Source organism: Triticum aestivum, chromosome 6B, assembly GCF_018294505.1.
Source record: "Triticum aestivum cultivar Chinese Spring chromosome 6B, IWGSC CS RefSeq v2.1, whole genome shotgun sequence".
Lineage (NCBI taxonomy): Eukaryota > Viridiplantae > Streptophyta > Magnoliopsida > Poales > Poaceae > Triticum > Triticum aestivum.
Genome location: NC_057810.1, coordinates 523,227,272 through 523,240,716, shown reverse-complemented (window position 1 = coordinate 523,240,716; position 13,445 = coordinate 523,227,272).

Below are 13,445 nucleotides of genomic sequence, written 5' to 3'. Positions count from 1 at the left end.
AGCAGGAAGTTGTTTTAAGTCAGGCCCATGGCTTCGCTAGCGCTTTAGTTTACGCTAACAGGAACGTCGGTATTTGAATCTTTTGGAGAACATGTTACATATTGTCCTAAAATTTACAGGTTGCCGGCACAACTTTTCCTTATGTGCAATCATTTATAATCATTATAGTTTTGTGTGAGAAGTGCCTAAAAAATTAGGCTCCTCAATATTTAATCCCCTACTTTTGACAGCAACAACATAGAACCTGAGGTGATACCATGATAAAAAAAATACAAGATAATATAGGAAGTATACAAGTTTAAGCAACAAGATACGACGGCGCAGATTTGTCATACGGTAAATGTAAATCAAATATCAATCGATGTATGAATTTGTCGCCTTATCGATTTCTTCTTAGTGAAACATCAATCATGAATGCATGCCGATCTCATTAGTTCATGCCAATCGATCAATCAAACTATGAAAACTTCAAGAGTAGCCGTCTTTCATGTCTCATCTGCCTTACGGTCTTGCCCTACCATCTGATTAGCACACCCGAAGTGATTCCTTCATCTGATGTTTCTTTTAAAAGGTGTTTTCCTTCATGCATGCGCAACATGAGCATACACGTTGAGTGGCCAAGCAAATCAGAAAATAACTAGCACCACCAAAAAAATATCACAACAAGAATATATCTGGCACTACCTAAAAATATCACAACTAGAAACTAGGCTTCTAATTGTTGGATAAACAACAACTGGATTTACCGAGGGCCAAAGGCCAGTACATATACAGATGTGGTAAAGTGCAGAAAAGCCCCTTATACAATGGGGATGTACAGCAAGGAATTATACACACCTAACACCCCCCCTCAAACTCATGGTGGATCAACAACACTGAGTTTGGAGAGGAAAAAGTCATGCTGCGCTCGAGTCTGTGCCTTTGTGAAGAAGTCCGCCAACTGTAACTTAGAGGGCACATAGTGAAGAGCGAGAGTCTGATCCTGCACAGCAGCACGCACAAAGTGGGCATTCACACCGATGTGCTTGGCGAGCTCTAATGTCTACTACACAACATTCTTCTTGTAGACGTTATTGGGCCTGCAGGTGCACAGGTTTGTAGGACAGTAGCAAACTTTCCTCAAGTAGATGACCTAAGGTTTATCAATCCGTAGGAGGCGTAGGATGAAGATGGTCTTCTCAAGCAACCCTGCAACCAAATAACAAATAGTCTCTTGTGTCCCCAACACACCAAATACAATGGCAAATTGTATAGGTGCACTAGTTCGGCGAAGAGATGGTGATAGAAGTGCAAAATAGATAGTAGATAAAGGTAATTGTAATCTGAAATTATAAAAACAGTAAGGTAACAAGTGATAAAAATGAGCGTAAACGATATTGCAATGATAGGAAACAAGGCCTAGGGTTCATACTTTCACTAGTGCAAGTTCTCTCAACAATAATAACATAGATAGATCATATAACAAGCCCTCAACATGCAACAAAGAGTCACTCCAAAGCCACTAATAGCGGAGAACAAACGTAGAGATTATGGTAGGGTACGAAACCACCTCAAAGTTATTCTTTTGGATCGATCTATTCAAGAGTTTGTACTAGAATAACACCTTAAGACACAAATCAACCAAAACCCTAATGTCACCTAGATACTCCATTGTCACCTCAAGTATCCGTGGGCATGATTATACGATATGCATCACACAATCTCAGATTCATCCAACCAACACAAAGTACTTCAAAGAGTGCCCCAAAGTTTCTACCGGAGAGTCAAGAACGTGTGCCAACCCTTATGCATAGGTTCATGGGCGGAACCCGCAAGTTGGTCACCAAAACATACATCAAGAGGCACATGATATCCCATTGTCACCACAGATAAGCACGGCAAGACATACATCAAGTGTTCTCATAAAAGATGCAATCCGATAAGATAACTCCAAAGGGGAAACTCAATTCATCACAAGAGAGTAGAGGGGGAGAAACATCATAAGATCCAACTACAATAGCAAAGCTCGGGATACATCAAGATCGTGCCATAGGGGGAACACGAGAGAGAGAGAGATCAAATACATAGCTACTGGTACATACCCTCAGCCCCGAGGGTGAACTACTCCCTCCTCGTCATGGATAGCGCCGGGATGATGAAGATGGTCACTGGTGATGGGTTCCCCCTCCGGCAGGGTGCCGGAACAGACTCCCGATAGGTTTTTGGTGGCTACAGAGGCTTGCGGCGGCGGAACTCCCGATCTATCTTGATATTCGATAGTTTTAGGGTACATAGGCTTATATAGGCGAAAGAAGTCGGCCGGGGGGGGGGGTGCTCGAGGGGCCCACGAGACAGGGGGGGCACCACCCTGTAAGGGGGGCGTGGCCTCCTATCTCGTGGCCTCCTCGAGGATCTTCTGACGTGGACTCCAAGTCTCCAGGATCATATTCTTCCAAAAAATCACGCTGCCGAAGGTTTCACTCCATTTGGACTCCGTTTGATATTCCGTTTCTTCGAAATACTGAAACAGGCAATAAAACAGCAATATGGGCTGGGCCTCCGGTTAATAGGTTAGTCCCAAAAGTAATATAAAAGTGTATAATAAAGCCCATAATCATTCAAAACAGATAGTAATATAGCATGAATGCTTCATAAATTATAGATACATTGGAGACGTATCAGCATCCCCAAGCTTAATTCCTACTCGTCCTCGAGTAGGTAAATGATAAAAAAAGAATTTATGAAGTGTGAATGCTAGAGGTGCACAAGTTTGATCAATGATAATTTCAATCACCTTTACTAGCATCATTATATGTCATAACAGTAGTTCATCTCATAAAACTTTTCACGAACTAGTAACAAGCAATTCACATGTTAAAGCATAGACCATAAACTTTCTTGAAAACTAGCAAACTTCATTCTTAGTCATCAAACAATTGCAATTCATCTTACTTTCAGGAAGAGTCTATGTCAGAGCTTTGATTTAGCAAACTTCACATACTCAACTATCATATAGTCCTCTACAATTGCTAACACTCACGCAATACTTGTGGTTATGAAGTTTTAATCAGACACAGAGAAAGATTGGGGCTTATAATGTTGCCTCCAAACGTATTCACCTTTGGGTGATGTCAACAATAATAGTTCATGCTAACGTACATCCAATTGGATATATATATCAGGATCACCCTAACACAAAGTGCTTGCCAAAGGATAAAATGAAAAAGGGAAAGGTGAAGATCACCTTGACTCTTGCATAAAGTAAAAGACATAAAGTAAAAGATAGGCCCTTCGCAGAGGGAAGCAGAGGTTGTCATGCGCTTTTAGGGTTGGATACACAAAATCTTAATGCGAAAGAACGTCACTTTATATTGCCCCTTGTATATGGACCTTTATTATGCAGTCCGTCGCTTTTATTGCTTCCATAACAAGTTCGTACAAAGCTTATTTTCTCCGCACTAATAAGTCATGCATATTTAGAGAGCAATTTTTATTGCTTGCACCGATGACAACTTACTTGAAGGATCTTACTCAATCCATAGGTAGGTATGGTGGACTCTCATGGCAAAACTGGGTTTAAGGATATTTGGAAGCACAAGTAGTATCTCTACTTGGTGCTAGGAATTTTTGGCTAGCATGAGGGGGAAAGGCAAGCTCAACATGTTTGAATGATCCATGACAATATACTTTAACTGAGATGCGAGAAAACATAACCCATTACGTTGTCTTCCTTGTCCAACATCAACTCTTTAGCATGTCATACTTAATGAGTGCTCACAATTATAAAAGATGTCTATGATAATATATTTATATGTGAAATCTCTCTTCCTTAAATATTCTTTCATGAATTTTTCAAATCACTAATACAATGCTTGCTAACCGTCAACAAATTTACAACCTCTACTTCTTAGATGTGAAGTCAATAATCCCCATGGGATAAGCAAATGAGGCATATATAATTTCAGATTTATGACATTCAACTCATTCAACCATTTACTCATAGGATATAAGTGAAGCACACGAGTAAATGAAAAACTAGTCCAAAAAGATATAAGTGAAGACCAATGAGTAGCTAAATATTATGCAACTATATGAAGACTCTCTCTCATTAAAGAATTTCAGATCTTGGTATCTTATTCAAACAGCAAGCAAAGCAAAACAAAATAAAATGACATTGCAAGGATAGCACAACTCGTGTGAAGAAGCAAAAACTTAGGCTCAACTAATACTAACCGATAGTTGTTGAAGAAGAAAGGTGGGATGCCTACCGGGGCATCCCCAAGCTTAGATGCTTGAGACTTCTTGAAATAATATCTTGGGGTGCCTTGGGCATCCACAAGCTTGAACTTTTTTGCCTCCTTAATTCCTCTCATATCATGGTTTCTCTTTTTATCAAAAGCTTCATTCGCAACAAACTCAACAAGAACTCGTGAGATAGGTTAGTATAAACCAATGCAAAACCTTATCATTTTCTACTGTAACAAATCACTTAAATAATTATTCAACATTGCATACTAAATGCCTCTACATATTTAATACTCCTATCCTCAAATAGAATCATTAAACAAGCAAACATATGCAAACAATGCAACCATAACAGCAATCTGCCAAAATAGTACAGTCTGTAAAGAATGCAAGAGTATCAATACTTCCCTGACTCCAAAAATTATGAACTAAAATTACCAATGTAATAAATTTATCAGAGCTTAATATGCAAAAATATTCAACATTATACCATTCTCTGACTTTTCTAGGGGATTTTTGCAACAGCGGTAAACTTTCTGTTTTCAAACGGCAACATGTAAACTAGCAAAACAAGCACGGCAAAGGCTATCCTTAAATTTTTTATTGAAACTAAAGATGCAAAACATTATTATAACTAACAGCAAGCAAAAACTAACAAAAGAAATTGACGCTCCAAGCAAAACACATATCATGTGGTGAATAAAAATATAGCTCCAAGTAAAGTTACCGATGAACGAAGACGAAAGAGGGGATGCCTTCCGGGGCATCCCCAAGCTTAGGCTCTTGGTTGTCCTTGAATATTGCCTTGGGGTGCCTTGGGCATCCCCAAGATTAGGCTCTTTCCAATCCTTATTCCATAGTCCATCGAATCTTTACCCAAAACTTGAAAACTTCAACCACACAAAACTCAAAACAAAACTCGTAAGCTCCGTTAGTATAAGAAAGTAAAACCACCACTTAGGTACTGTAATGAACTCATTATAAATTAATATTGGTTTTAACCCTACTGTATTCCAACTTCTCTATGGTTCATGCCACTTAATACTAGCCATAGATGCATCAAAATAAGCAAACAACACATAGAAAACAGAATCTGTTAAAAACAGAACAGTCTGTAATAATCTGTATCAAACGTATACTTCTGGAACCCCACAAATTATGAAATAAATTGGTGGACCTGAGGAATTTGACTATTAATCATCTTCAAAAAGAATCAACCTAAAAGCACTCTCCAGTAAAAAATGGCAACTAATCTCGTAACCGCTAAAGTTTCTGTTTTTACAGCAAGATCATATAAACTTCACCCAAGTCTTCTCAAAGGTTCTACTTGGCACTTTATTGAAACAAAATCTATAAAACATGATTAATACAGTAGAATAATCATGTGGACACACAAAAATAGTAAGGGTAAATATTGGGTTGTCTCCCAACAAGTGCTTTTCATTAATGCCTTTTTAGCTAGGCATGATGATGACAATGATGCTCACATAAAAGATAAGAATTGAAACATAACGGGAGCATCAGGAAGCATATGACTAGCACATTTAAGCCTAACACACTTCCTATGCCTAGGGATTTTGTGAGCAAACAACTTATGGAAAAAATAATCAACTAGCATAGGAAGGCAAAACAAGCATAGCTTCAAAACTTTAAGCACATAGAGAGGAAACTTGATATTATTGCTAATCCTACAAGCATATGTTCCTCCCTCACAATAATTTTCAGTAGCATCATGAATGAATTCAACAATATAACCAGCACCTAAAGCATTCTTTTCATGATCTACAAGCATATAAATTTTACTACTCTCCACATAAGCAAAATTCTTCTCACGAATAGTAGTGGGAGCAAACTCAACAAAATAATTATCATGTGAGGCATAATCCAATTGAAAACTAAAATCATGATGACAAGTTTCATGGTTATCATTATTCCTAATAGCATACAAGTCATCACAATAATCATCATAGATAGCAACTTTGTTCTCATAATCAATTGGAACCTCTTCCGAAATAGTGGAATCATCACTAAATAAAGTTGGCACTCTTCCAAATCCACTTTCATGTTCATCACAATAAGATTCAACATCCTCCAAAATAGTGGGATCACTACTTCCTAAAGTTGACACTCTTCCAAACCCACTTTCATCAATATAATCATCATAAATAGAAGGCATGCTTTCATCATAATAAATATTCTCATCAAAACTTGGGGGACTAAAAATATCATATTCATTAAACATAGCTTCCCCAAGCTTGTGGCTTTGCATATCATTAGCATCATGGATATTCAAGGAATTCATACTAACAACATTGCAATCATGCTCATCATTCAAAAATATAGTACCAAACATTCTAATGCATTCTTCTTCTAACACTTGAGCACAATTTTCCTTCCATCATTCTCACGAAAGATATTAAAAAGATGAAGCGTATGAGACAAACTTAACTCCATTTTCTTTTTGTAGTTTTCTTTTATAAACTAAACTAGTGATAAAACAAGAAACAAAAAGATTCAATTGCAAGATCTAAAGATATACCTTCAAGCACTCACCTCCCCGGCAACGGCGCCAGAAAAGAGCTTAGTTGACAGGGTGTGAGTGAGTGCCCTTTACCTAGCCTCCCCGGCAACGGCGCCAGAAAAGAACTTGATGTCTACTACACAACCTTCTTCTTGTAGACGTTGTTGGGCCTGCAAGTGCACAGGTTTGTAGGACAGTAGCAAACTTCCCGCAAGTGGATGACCTAAGGTTTATCAATCCGTAGGAGGCGTAGGATGAAGATGGTCTCTCTCAAGCAACCCTGCAACCAAATAACAAAGAGTCTCTTGTGTCCCCAACACACCCAATACAATGGCAAATTGTATAGGTGCACTAGTTCAGCGAAGAGATGGTGATACAAGTGCAAAATAGATAGTAGATAAAGGTAATTGTAATCTGAAATTATAAAAACAGCAAGGTAACAAGTGATAAAAGTGAGCGTAAACGATATTGCAATGATAGGAAACAAGGCCTAGGGTTCATACTTTCACTAGTGCAAGTTCTCTCAACAATAATAACATAGATAGATCATATAACAAGCCCTCAACATGCAACAAAGAGTCACTCCAAAGCCACTAATAGCGGAGAACAAATGTAGAGATTATGGTAGGGTACGAAACCACCTCAAAGTTATTCTTTCGGATCGATCTATTCAAGAGTTTGTACTAGAATAACACCTTAAGACACAAATCAACCAAAACCCTAATGTCACCTAGATACTCCATTGTCACCTCAAGTATCCGTGGGCATGATTATACGATATGCATCACACAATCTCAGATTCATCCAACCAATACAAAGTACTTCAAAGAGTGCCCCAAAGTTTCTACCGGAGAGTCAAGAACATGTGCCAACCCTTATGCATAGGTTCACGGGCGGAACCCACAAGTTGGTCACCAAAACATACATCAAGAGGCACATGATATCCCATTGTCACCACAGATAAGCACAGCAAGACATACATCAAGTGTTCTCATAAAAGACTCAATCCGATAAGATAACTCCAAAGGGGAAACTCAATTCATCACAAGAGAGTAGAGGTGGAGAAACATCATAAGATCCAACTACAATAGCAAAGCTCGGGATACATCAAGATCGTGCCATAGAGGGAACACGAGAGAGAACACGAGAGAGAGAGAGAGAGAGATCAAACACATAGCTACTGGTACATACCCTCAGCCCCGAGGGTGAACTACTCCCTCCTCGTCATGGATAGCACCGGGATGATGAAGATGGCCACCAGTGATGGGTTCCCCCTTCGGCAGGGTGCCGGAACAGACTCCCGAGAGGTTTTTGGTGGCTACAGAGGCTTGCGGCGGCGGAACTCCCGATCTATCTTGATATTCGATAGTTTTAGGGTATGTAGGCTTATATAGGCAAAAGAAGTCGGCCGGGGGGTGCTCGAGGGGCCCACGAGACAGGGGGCCACCACCCTGTAAGGGGGGCGCGACCTCCTATCTCGTGGCCTCCTCGAGGATCTTCTGACGTGGACTCCAAGTCTCCAGGATCATATTCTTCCAAAAAATCACGCTGCCGAAGGTTTCATTCCGTTTGGACTCTGTTTGATATTCCTTTTCTTCGAAATACTGAAACAGGCAATAAAACAGCAATATGGGCTGGGCCTCCGGTTAATAGGTTAGTCCCAAAAGTAATATAAAAGTGTATAATAAAGCCCATAATCATTCAAAACAGATAGTAATATAGCATGAATGCTTCATAAATTATAGATACGTTGGAGACGTATCAAGCTCATGCTTCACCGGGTCACGCGCAATACTGATAGCACCAGTACTATCTGACAGTAAGGGAGTCGAGGTAGTGGCAGTCACACCATAATCCTCAAGTAACCACCGTAACCAGATCACCTCAGCCGTCAACATAGCCATGGCTCGCAACTCAGCCTCTGTACTCGAACGAGAAACTGCAGTCTATTTCTTTGTCTTCCGGGCAATAAGAGAGCCACCAAGAAAGACACGATAAGCAGACAGCGAGCGTCGATCAAAGGGATCACTAGCCCAGATAGCATCAGAGTAGGCCTGGAGCTCAAGAGAGCTGGAGCGGGGAAAGAACAGGCGCTGAGAGATCGTGCCACAAAGATATCGTAGAATACGGAGGAGATGACTATAGTGGACAAAGGTGGGGGCTGAAACAAGCTGACTCGGGATGTGGACGGGATAGGAGATGTCAGGACGTGTAACAGCAAGATAGACAAGACTGCCAACAAGGTGATGATAGCGAGTGGGATTAGGAAGGGGGTCACAATCAGAGGCACGAAGCTGAACGTTGAGCTCCATAGGAGTCACAACTGTGCGCTCACCACCGAGAGCAGCGCGAGCAAGAAGATTCTGAATATACTTTTCTTGGGAGATGTAGAAGCCATCAGAGATCGAGGAGATCGCAATCCCAAGAAAATAGCGAAGTGGACCAAGATCAGTCATGAGGAATTGGTCACGAAGGCGAGCCTTAACAAAGGCAATGTAGTCAGAGTCGTCACCAGTAATGATCATGTCATCAACATAGAGAAGGAGAAGAGTTCGACCACGAGGAGACGTGTGAACAAACAACGCGGGATCATGATCACTGGGCAAGAAACCAGCGGCAGTCACCACAGAGGCGAAGCGCTCAAACCAGGCGCGAGGGGCCTGTTTAAGACCATAGAGGGAGCGACGAAGTCTACAAACCATACCATTAGGAGCATAGTACCCTGGTGGTGGCTGCATATAAACCTCCTCACGCAACACGCCATTGAGAAAGGCGCTCTGAACATCAAGTTGAGAGATAGACTAATGACGAATAGAAGCCACAACAAGAAGAATGCGGACAATGGTCATGTGGGCCACAGGAGCGAATGTCTCATCATAATCGCGTCCCTACTCCTGCTGAAAACCATAGGCCACAAGACACGCTTTGTCACGCTCAAGAGAACCATCAGAGCGAATCTTAATCTTGTAGACCCATTTGTAGGTGATGGGAAGAACACCAGAAGGGAGGAAACCAGATCCCATGTGCCAGAGCGCTCAAGGGCATCAAGTTCTTCGGCCATCGCAAGCTGCCATTCAGGCTGAGTCATGGCAGTCTGATAGGAAGTGGGCTCATCAATAACAGAGAGACCGTACTGATTAGGAGAGTAGCGATCAGGCGGGGGGCGAGGCCGAGCACGGAGGTTATGAGCCGGGGAAGGCATGAAGGGAGGTGCACCAGAGGTGGAAGGCGCGTCAGGGGAAGCATCCTCAGAACGAGGGCGACGAGTATAGTGAAGAGGAAAGGTGAGAGAGGGCGACGGACCGGAGATGATGGTGGAGAGGTGGAGGAGGAGGATGGGGAAGATGGTGTCGGTGGTGAAGGAGAAGGAATGAGAGGTGCAGGAGGAGGAGGTGAGAAATGAGGCACAGAGCAGGGTGTCTCGGGGAGAGAAGAAAAGAAATATCGTCCACAGAGAAGCTCGAAGAAGAAGGACGTGGGTAGTAAGAGTGAGACTCGTCAAAAGCCACATCACGCGATATGCACAAATGACGACCAACCGGATCCCAACAGCGATAGCCCTTGTGCTCATCACTGTAGCCAAGGAAAACACACTCAACCGACTGAGCAGTCAGTCTGGTGTGTTCTTGCGGGGCAAGAAGGACATAGCACACACATCCAAACATACGAAGAGCAGAGTAGTCAGGAGAACAACCAGTGAGACACTCCATATGAATACCACCTTGCAGAGCAGTCGATGGCTGAATGTTGATGAGATAGGTGGATGCAGAAACAGCCTCAGCCCAAAAGTGGAGTGGAAGGGAAGCGGCAATCATTAGCACACGAGCCGTCTCAAGTAGATGACGATGCTTACGTTCGGCAATGCCATTCTGAGCATGAGCACCAGGACATGAGAACTGGGCAAGAGTACCCTGTTCCGCAAGAAAGCCACGTAACAGCCGGGATTTAAACTCACCAGTGGAGTCAGCATGAAAAGTACGAATGGGCGTGGAAAACTGGGCTTGAACCATGGCAGCAAAACGTTTGTATATAGAGAGAATCTCGCTATGAGATTTCTTGAAGTAGAGCCAAGTGTAGTGAGAGAAATCATCAATAAACAAGATATAACAGTGATGACCACCTTTTGAATCAAAGAGAGCAAGACCCCAGACATCAGAATGAACTAAGTCAAAAGGACGATGAGATACCGACTCACTGGTAGGATAAGGTAACTGGGTCTGTTTGCCAAGTCTACAACCATTACAATGTAAAGAAACATCACCAGATACAGACCCTAAGAGGCCCTGACAAACTAAAGAAGACAAGCGAGAACCACAAATATGACCAAGGCGATGATGCCACTGCTGGAAGGACACAGACGAAGAGGCAGCAAGAGCATGGGAGCTGTCAGAAGTGGTGGCAGCGGAAGGAACACAAAGCCAGTCAACCTCCCAAAGGCCCTCTGACTCACGGTGCCGGGGGCCAGCACCAACCAAAGCTTTGTTATGACGATCCTGAATGGAGCAAGAGTCGGTATCAAGAATGACACGACAACCAGAATCAGTAAGTTGGGCAGCGAAAAAAAGATTCATGGTAAGGCGAGGAACATGTGAAACACTAGGAACAGAAAAGGATGGAGTGGAAAGAAGACCACGACTAGCAACATGAAGAGGTGTGCCATCGGCGATAAGAACATTAACAGGCGAATCAAGAGGTCGGAGAGAAGACAGCACGGAAGAATCAGAAGACATATGAAAGGAGGCTCCAGAATCCAGAACCCATGAAGATGTACCTGACTGTGTAGATGCCTACGGTGGTGGAGAAGTGGATGCAGTCGCAGCAGCAGCGGAACCAGTCAATGAGGAGCCGGAGGAAGCAAGTAGATGCTTAAGGCATACAATGTCCTAGTCAGTGAGTGACGGAGTCAAGGAAGACGCTGGAGTGCTGCTGGAAGAGGAGCGCCTCTAGTCTCGCTTCTTCTGGCGACAGTCAGACTCTGGGTGACCTGATCGGGAGCAGTAACCACAGAGGGTGTCATGGCGCGACATACTCTTCTCAGCATAAGGAGAACGACTCACCCCCCTGAAGGAGTACGCAGGAGTGGTGGAGCAGTGAAGCGAGCAGATGAGACAGAAGCTTGGGCAGCCAACATTGAAGGAACCACAAGTAACCCAGCAGAGCGAAGGCGGGTCTCCTCAGCACGAAGCTCAGCAAGCACTTCCGAGATAGGAACATGACCATGGGCAAGCAAGTGAGCACGTCGAGGCTCAAACTCGGAGCAAAGACGAGATAAGAACTCATGAACCCTCTGAAACTCCGAGTTAGAACGCGTAGTCTGACAGCAACGACAAGTGCCACAAACAACTGTCCACAGAGAGTCAAGCTGACGCCAGATGGCAGAGCACTGTGAATAGAACTCATCAACAGACAAGTCACCCCGCTGAAGAGCATGCTCTTGACGCACCACAGACAGGTAGAGAGCATCACCAGAGGGCTGATAGCGCTGATAAAGATAGGACCACATCGCTACAACAGTGCCGAGGCCCATGAACTCTGAAGCAAACTAAGGGAGAACACTCGCAGTGAGAACAGCAGTAGCTCGAGCATCATCATTGCACCACTAAGTGTAAGCAGACAGATTGTCCCGGTAGATAGTAAGAGTATCAGAATATGCAGATACCTGCTGGTCATAAGCATCAACTGTAGCATCATCAAGAATCTTGGCTGCATCCCGATCAGTCTGAGAAGCATCAGCAGCAAGCACCGGCGGTACCGGTGGAACAGGAGCCACCGGAGCAACATGGTAGGGCGGACAGGGTACCTCGCCAAAGAGAACGCCCCACAGCAGAAGGCCGCGTGTATGGATACGCATGAAACCCGCAAACTCAGCATAGTTGGTGCCATCAAAGATCACCGTGCAGCGAAGAATAGCCACATAGCCCGAAGATGACATACTGAGATATCCCTTTTTTAAAGTCAACTAAGGCAGAGGACCCGATCCAGACTGATCGGGATCGAGCGCTCGCTCACGCCCGCGCGCATACAACCAAGGCGAGCGGCTCGCAGCAGACAAGCGGGTGAGAACCCATGGCGGCTCGCAGCAGGCAAGCGGCCGAACGAGAGCGGGAGGCTCAGTGGAGCTGAGCGGGGCAGCTCATGCGCGGGGCCGAGCGGAGCAGCAGCCTCAACAGCTGAACGAAGGGCAGACGGGGCAGCGGCCAGGCGGAGTGGGCGAGCAACCGAGCGAGGGCCGGCCAGGGCGAATCCGAGGCATAGAAGACCGACGGTGGCCGTCCGGCAGGAGGGAGCAGCAGGATGGGCCGAGCCGGGCAGCGGAGCAAACCGGGGTAGCCGGATCCACAACGAGGAGGGCCGGGGCGACCAGATCTGCGGTGAGAAGAGCCGGGGCGGCCGGATCTGCGGCTAGGAGAGCCGGACCTGGCAGTGGGTGGATTGAGGGAGTAGCTAGCACGGAGTTGCAGCGTGCGGGAGAGAGGGGAACCTAACATCTGATACCATGTTGGATAAACAGCAACTAGATTTATCGAGGGCCAAAGGTTAGTACATATACAGATGTGGTAAAGTGCAGAAAAGCCCCTTATACAATGGGGATGTACAGCAAGGAACTATACACATCTAACACTAATTTCTCCTATGCGGTCGTCAGTCAAACATTTGAGCTGAAACCTTAGTCTGTAAACTCAGAAATATTACAATGAAA